Source organism: Saccostrea cucullata, unplaced genomic scaffold, assembly GCF_032062105.1.
Source record: "Saccostrea cucullata isolate Sc308-1 unplaced genomic scaffold, CSIRO_AGI_Scuc_v1 ctg15745, whole genome shotgun sequence".
Classification (NCBI taxonomy): domain Eukaryota; kingdom Metazoa; phylum Mollusca; class Bivalvia; order Ostreida; family Ostreidae; genus Saccostrea; species Saccostrea cuccullata.
The window spans coordinates 1-7,023 of NW_026918090.1; the positions used below are offsets into that span (position 1 = coordinate 1).

Sequence of the window (7,023 nt, forward strand, 5' to 3'; positions counted from 1 at the left end):
ACCAGGAAGAAACGAAAAATGATTTGATTTGAACATATCTTATTATGTAAGAAATACATAAACGGACTGGGCAGCAGGCATAGCCTACACTGTATATAAGCCCTCTCCACAGGTACAAAGTTAATTAACACACATATAGTAACAGGTTCATATATCACCAATGAATTATATATAACTGAAACAAAATTTAATAGAATTTAGGAGACAGTACAAAAAAATACATATGAGAAAAAAAATGAAAAAAATGAATGAATTATACCGGTTTATGTGGAAATGAGAGGAAAAAATCGAAAAATGAGAATTACAGCATTTTGTAAACATACAATGAATGTGTAAATATATTTGATTTAGGCAAGAACTGAAATAAATATTTCATAGTTTCACTTCATTTATGAAACCTTTTGGTTTTTGATATATATGTATGAACACAATCAAATTTCATATTTTTTGCATGATAAATATTACTAATCACCAAATAATAAAAGATTTAGGGATACAGGATGTTGCAGATCTATACTGGATATACAATTTAAAAGAGTGTTTCTTTGCTTAACATAAAATGGGAATTCAAAGAAAAAATGATATGCATTTTCTGTATGAATACTACATTTTTTTTTCACATTTTGAACTGCCACTTATATAATTTTTTTGTAATTACCATTCAAACTACTACTATTTCTTAGCTGACAAATAATATTTTGACTACGATTTCCATGATTAAAAAGCTTATTGTGTGTTCTATAATGAGTCTTTGTAATGGCATTAGTGAAAAAGATAGTGTTGGTAAATTTCTAATATGCTATGGTAAATTATTCGATATATAGTTTAATTGTAGATGGGAAATAACTATTCATATATGACTGACTATATAAAACGGAAATTACTGATAACAGTACTTAGAGCTGAGTTCTCATTAAAACAACGGAAACATTTGCTGATTCTAAAATACTGAATACTGTAGATAGGTTTTTCCAAACGTCGAGTGGAAATTTGGTGTTGGGTAAAAGTTCTTACTTGGGTCTTAAAATGGTATTTTAAAATTCCCTTTTTAAAAAAAAAAAAAAGAAGCTACTTCTCCTAACATTTTGGTGTATTTACACTTTTTTATACAGGTAAACTATACTAAGATACATCTTTTTTATGTGTACACATCAGTCGAGCTTAAGTTTCGTCGAGACTACTGGTACAGTGTATTCACTAAGCAAATTTGTCACCGCACCAATTATTATTCTCTTTCCTGTGAAATGAACATTTACCTCATCTTTATAAGTATATATAATACGTCATCTTTTCCAATACAATGGGATCAACAAATGTCTTGGTGTCAGACAAAACCCAAAAATGACCTTCTTGCTTAAAAACCAATTTACCAACGTGCATTGCGCAAATTCTTTTGCTCAGGAATGCAGTTGCTAATTACCGATGATGGTCCTTGAGGTTACACTAGAAGCATAGTTCCAGTTAAAAATCAAATAATTTTTCATTTTTTCTATGGAAATGGTCAACCTTCAGTTAACATAAGTTATTTATCAATTAAGGCATTTAAATGTATCATTTTGTGTTTAATTAACACAAAAATTTATCAATTACATATATATATAAATAAGTTTTAAAAAGTAAACTATTGCTTTCATTTGTTAGTGCATTAGCAATCTTGTCTAGTGTTTATTATGATTCAGTAGAGTTCAGAGATTATTGTTGGCTTATTTCCTATTTCATAGTCATATTATAGCTTTGTAAATCATTATAATTTCAAAAACCAAGGGTATTTTTTTCATGAAAGAAGCACTGGGGGAGTATTTTCAGCTGGATGGTTTGAAAATAAGTTTCTCATTTAGTCTGCAAATTTGAATAAAAATCTACATGTATTTATTGATTGGTATTTGCATTAATGTATATTTTAAAAGAAAATGTAAGCCAAGTGAATCATTTTAAACCTCCTTAGACATCGCCATCAAGTTCATGATATAGAAAATGGGCAAAAAATATTAAAGCGTGAACTCCTCCAATTATAGATTCAAATCAATGGTCCAGAAAATGTTAACAAAACTACAAACAACCATGCCAAAATCGACATAGCTCTTCCCAAAGGAAAAGGCAAAAGGTTACATTGCAATATTCAATGAAAAAAATGTAGAGGACTGAATGCCTCATCACTATAATTATTGACAGCCGCTTTCACTGAAAGCGGGGGGTGTAATTTTTTAGTGCATCTATATACCATTCTGCTTCCTGTCTTCTGTAACACTTCTGTTTCCTCACGATATCTCGAGAAGCATTTGAGCTTTTGCAATGAAATTTTACATAACTTCCAAAGGCACATGGAATACCTCCTCATGAATTTTGGGACACAGGTCCAGGTCATAAATTGATAAACTCTATCTGAGTGAACATTTACGTTTACGAGATATCTCGAGAAGTCTTCAAGTTTTCTCATGAAATTAACAAAACCCACTGTGGACCAAGAAGCTGCATTGATTTTGAGGTCAAAAGATCAAAGGTCAAAGTCATAAATGCATACATTCTGTTTGTGTATGTAACTTTCACATCTTTAGTGTAATATCGATAAGCTTTTGCAATAAAATTTTTGAACCTTAACTCCCTGTTGCCCAATCTGTCCCTCTTGGAGCACTATCCAGACCCATCCACCCCATCCCTCAGATCCACGCGCTGCTCAACTTTTTTTCAAAAGCCTAGGACACAAGTTCACTAGTCTCTCTGAATAACATCTTGAATATTATTCATTATATCCATATGTTTCATTTATATCAGGAAAAATATATTAAAATGTTATAAATCTTGTAAATGAAGTTTCCTACGGATTTTTTTTTTCAAATTTTAGAAATAAATTTTTCTGATACCGATTTATAATAATAACTTGATTAAATTTCAACTTAGATTTGGATATGACACTTTCAACGAAAAAAAAGATGGTTTTGTCACAAATAAATGATCCATTCACATTGAGCTGTACGCATTTCTAAATAATAGGTGATTGATTTGATATACGTTTGGAAAAGTATAGTCCATTATTGTTTGATGACCAAATCTTTCACTGAGTCCAACTTCAATGCGACTTGATTGCCACTTGATCCAAAAACTTGAAAATTTGTGCCCCGTTAAGATGGGATGGCCCCTAGTGACGTCGAGGAGCAGGTACTTGAGTAAACAAATCCGTCTCGAATACATGATTTTGTATTAGACCAACCTCCCAGTACAATCTGATATCCAGGAGCTAAGCCGTGGTGTTCCCAGACGTCAGCGTCCCGAGTCGCCTTTATCTGGAATCGAATCGATGTCTTCTTGTTGCTATAAGAGTGCCTATGTCAATCCAAGGATCACCCTCGAATGTAATTGTATGAACAGCTGAAAATATAAGATAAATAATATGTGTCATTTTTAAATTTTTCTTTTTACTTTTCAATATAATTTATCTTGATTTAATTTTAACTTACGGAATCCTACAAGTATCAAGATAAAAAAAATTAAGCGCGCTTACTTTGTCGTAGTTACGCGCAAATTATTATTATTATTATTATTTTACCAGATTTTGATATTACAAAAAAGATTTCGTGATACGAAGAAAAGTACGAGGGCTGTTCAATAAATAATGTCCTGAACTCTAGACTACTGTATGACATACAATACAGATATCATATGACATTAAACTTCACTTTCTCTCATTATTGAATCTTTACGGAATTTATAACAGTTCAGCGACTACTTTTCATCACATAGTTTCATCGTGAGAACCTGGGAAACAAGGGCTGTTCGAGACACTGCATTATAAATGAATGGTAAAGAATCGGTAAACTAGAGTAAAAATAAAAGCTACATTAAAGCTGCTGTAAAACTTGTTTAAACTGCAAAGAAATATTCACTGAAATATGTGACATTTACAGCAACCGATGCCTGTTTTTATAGACAAATTGAGCATGTGGATTTCAATGATAAAAAATTATATAATGGGCATCAAGAATGGAGCACTTGCCAATAAAAATTATAACAACTTATGGACTATTGGCAAAATTTCAACAAATAATATTTGATGATGTATGATTGGCTTTAAGACACATAGCAAATTTGAAATACATCATATCGGGAGTACTAGTAGTTTACACTGTTTTTAAGAAACGTTTGACAGTAAAAAAGCTTGGTATTCAAAGGTCACCCTATATTTTGAAAAATGAGTGAAAACGACAGCGTGTACGAAAGTCTTAACAATTATTTTAAAATATCAGTACTTGTATTTATCCACGTTTGTTTTATATTCAAACAGATATTGGAACAGGAATCGATTGCTTAAAACCATCAAAACAAAATTTACCATACGATGTATTTGATAAAAACGGCGAAGGTCTGACAAGAGCAAAGAATTGCAAGAGCACAAAGACAGATTAATATGCAATTTTCTTAAATATTGGTGGTATTGTTGTTCAAATTCGTATTCGGGGAGACAGTTTAATATCTAGTGGAGTCTAGAAAGCAATTTTTTGCAAAAAAATCAAAAGGTTCATTAGAGGAAGGACCGAGAATCAGGAATCCACTAAATTGAATTTCTTCACGACAGCGTCCAAACCCTCATGCTCTGAAGAGTAAAGGGGTTTTGGGATAACAGAAAGTTAATGTTTTTTCACATTAACAATATTCACCAGATCTTTGACCCTTTTACTTGTTTCTATTTCCAAACTTGAAAAAAACACCTTTTAGAGGGACCTTTACAGTTCCGCAAATCATCGGATCTGCCATTTCCAGTATACTAAGGGTTATACCCAAAAATGAGTTCTAAAAACAATCAGAAATTGGATAAAAATGTTACGGGACATGTGTTTGAATCAAAAGAGTTTAATAAATAAAATCATGAAGACTAAATCATTGAAAAGCGTCTTTTGCTTCTTTCTGAACAAATTATTTATCGAGCAGCCCTCGTATCTAGTGTAAGCGAGATAATTATCTCGTAATTATGCGAAAAATTTCATAATTATGATACTTCTTGTTATTACAAGAAAATGTCTCGTATAAATATCGAGATTATTCTCTGTAAATATGAGGTATTAATCCTATAAGAATGACAACAAAATCTTATGTACGAGAAAATTTGCATAATCCTTTTGAATAGTTGATATCATTTATTCGAAGAGGTGATATCACCTATTTAAATTAAATAGGGGATATTACCAATTCAAATAGGTGATCTTACCTTTTAATAAGAGATTTCATTAATCATTTTGAATATGTGATACCACCTATTCAAATTATCTATGAAATAACAACTCCTTCCAAGACTGTAGTCTTTAAAGGTCTCATTTACTTTTCATTTCGTTTTATAACTTAGCGTTCTTGGAGACGATAAATTACATCTTTGCATTTAGTTTCAAGCACCCCGTAGAACATGTTTGTTGCTTTCTCACAAATTATATTTATAACACTTATCCACGATGTATACTAGAGGAAAAATAAAAAAAAAACGCATAATAAATTTATAAAATTTAAATAGCTTTACAGGGATCGATAACATAAGGCATTCAAAAAGTCTTGGACTAAAATACAGGGAAAACTGGGCAGTCCCAATTTGCTTGGTTATAATGGAAATAAATATAAAATAGTCTTGAGGAAGGGGCATTCATTATTTACTGCTGTAAAAATGCAGATAGGTGATATCACCTATTCGAATTGTTGATGTCACTATTTCAAATTCTATCATATTTCACCTATACAAAATGCACGAATAGGTGATATCACCTTTTCATTCCAAACAGGTTATATCACCAATTCTAATAAATAACAATAAATACCAAAGCGGTGCATCATACAAACTGCATACATGTACAAACAACTGCTTACTTGTACAGTAGTGTTTCCATCCTTCACTTGCTTCCCACTCAGATGTCAACAGTCGAGTCTTCACGTGACAAGTACTGTAAATCAAACACGTCTGGTTTTCTTGATGACAAGAAAATGATTTTCCGTTCATTAACTTTGTCTCTATCGCGCATTCTGTGCAGGCAACATTTGAAAGACTGTAAGAAACCGAATTTTCGGTGAATATGTCATTCATGGCGTCCATTACTTTCCAAGTCTCTCGTTCAACGGAAGAATTAACATTTACATTCCCAGAAAGAAAGAATAAAATTATTTGAAATTTCCAAAGGGCCATGAGATTCAATATAACATTGAAGATTCTAACTATGGTAATGTATGTCCCTAAATATCCCGTCCTTTGTAGAATTTAATCATTCTTCTAGCAATTATGGATTGCTCTTATCACCTCTCTCTCATCGCCTGCTTAATACAAAATACCAAGGTACATTCCTATGCATAGTCAACAACTCATGTATTTTTAAAAGACCAGTATATGTGTGGTTAAATATTTTTTAAAATTGTTTTTTTTTCAGTTCTATTTATTTATTTTTGTAAAATGGCTAACTTATCAATTACATATAGATGTATATAGGACTGATGCATAAAGTAATTCGTATAGGCCAGTAGATCATATATAGAAGTTAAGTGCTTCGATATCTTGAATATTTGATGAAATTATATTTATTCATTTAGGTATGATATTTATCCCTGTAGAGTGGCGATTTTATAAATGGTCATAATTCTCCTTATGCCTTTAGTTGAGATTTTTGTCTATTAAAAAGGGAATCTGTGAAAGGTATATTGCAAACCAATTTAATCATTCTAAAAACCAGATATAGATATAAAACCAGATATACCTAAAGAGATTTCTGGTTTTATATGTTTAAACGTCTAAGATATATCATTCATGCTTATATAACCAATTAGATATTAAAGTAATTCCTGGACTAAATCCGTTGTTTAGCTTACAAGATGAAGAAAGAATTTTGGCGAGAAATGAAGTAGCAGCGTTGTGGGGCCGTAATACAACAAAAAAATTGAATGGTGCCGCACGTATTCCCTAATGTCTTTCAATATATAGTCCAAGAACTGGTAAAACCAGGCCCCGAAATCATGAAACAGACTTAGACTTAAGTCAAAATTTCAATTATCTATAAAATC

At 31.4% G+C, this 7,023-nt stretch overlaps 1 pseudogene; it reads right to left on the reverse strand.

Annotated features, from left to right (window-relative positions):
* Positions 1-3,208: 3,208 nt before the first annotated feature.
* On the reverse strand, positions 3,209-6,157 carry LOC134245120 (uncharacterized; annotated as a pseudogene).
* Positions 6,158-7,023: the final 866 nt, after the last annotated feature.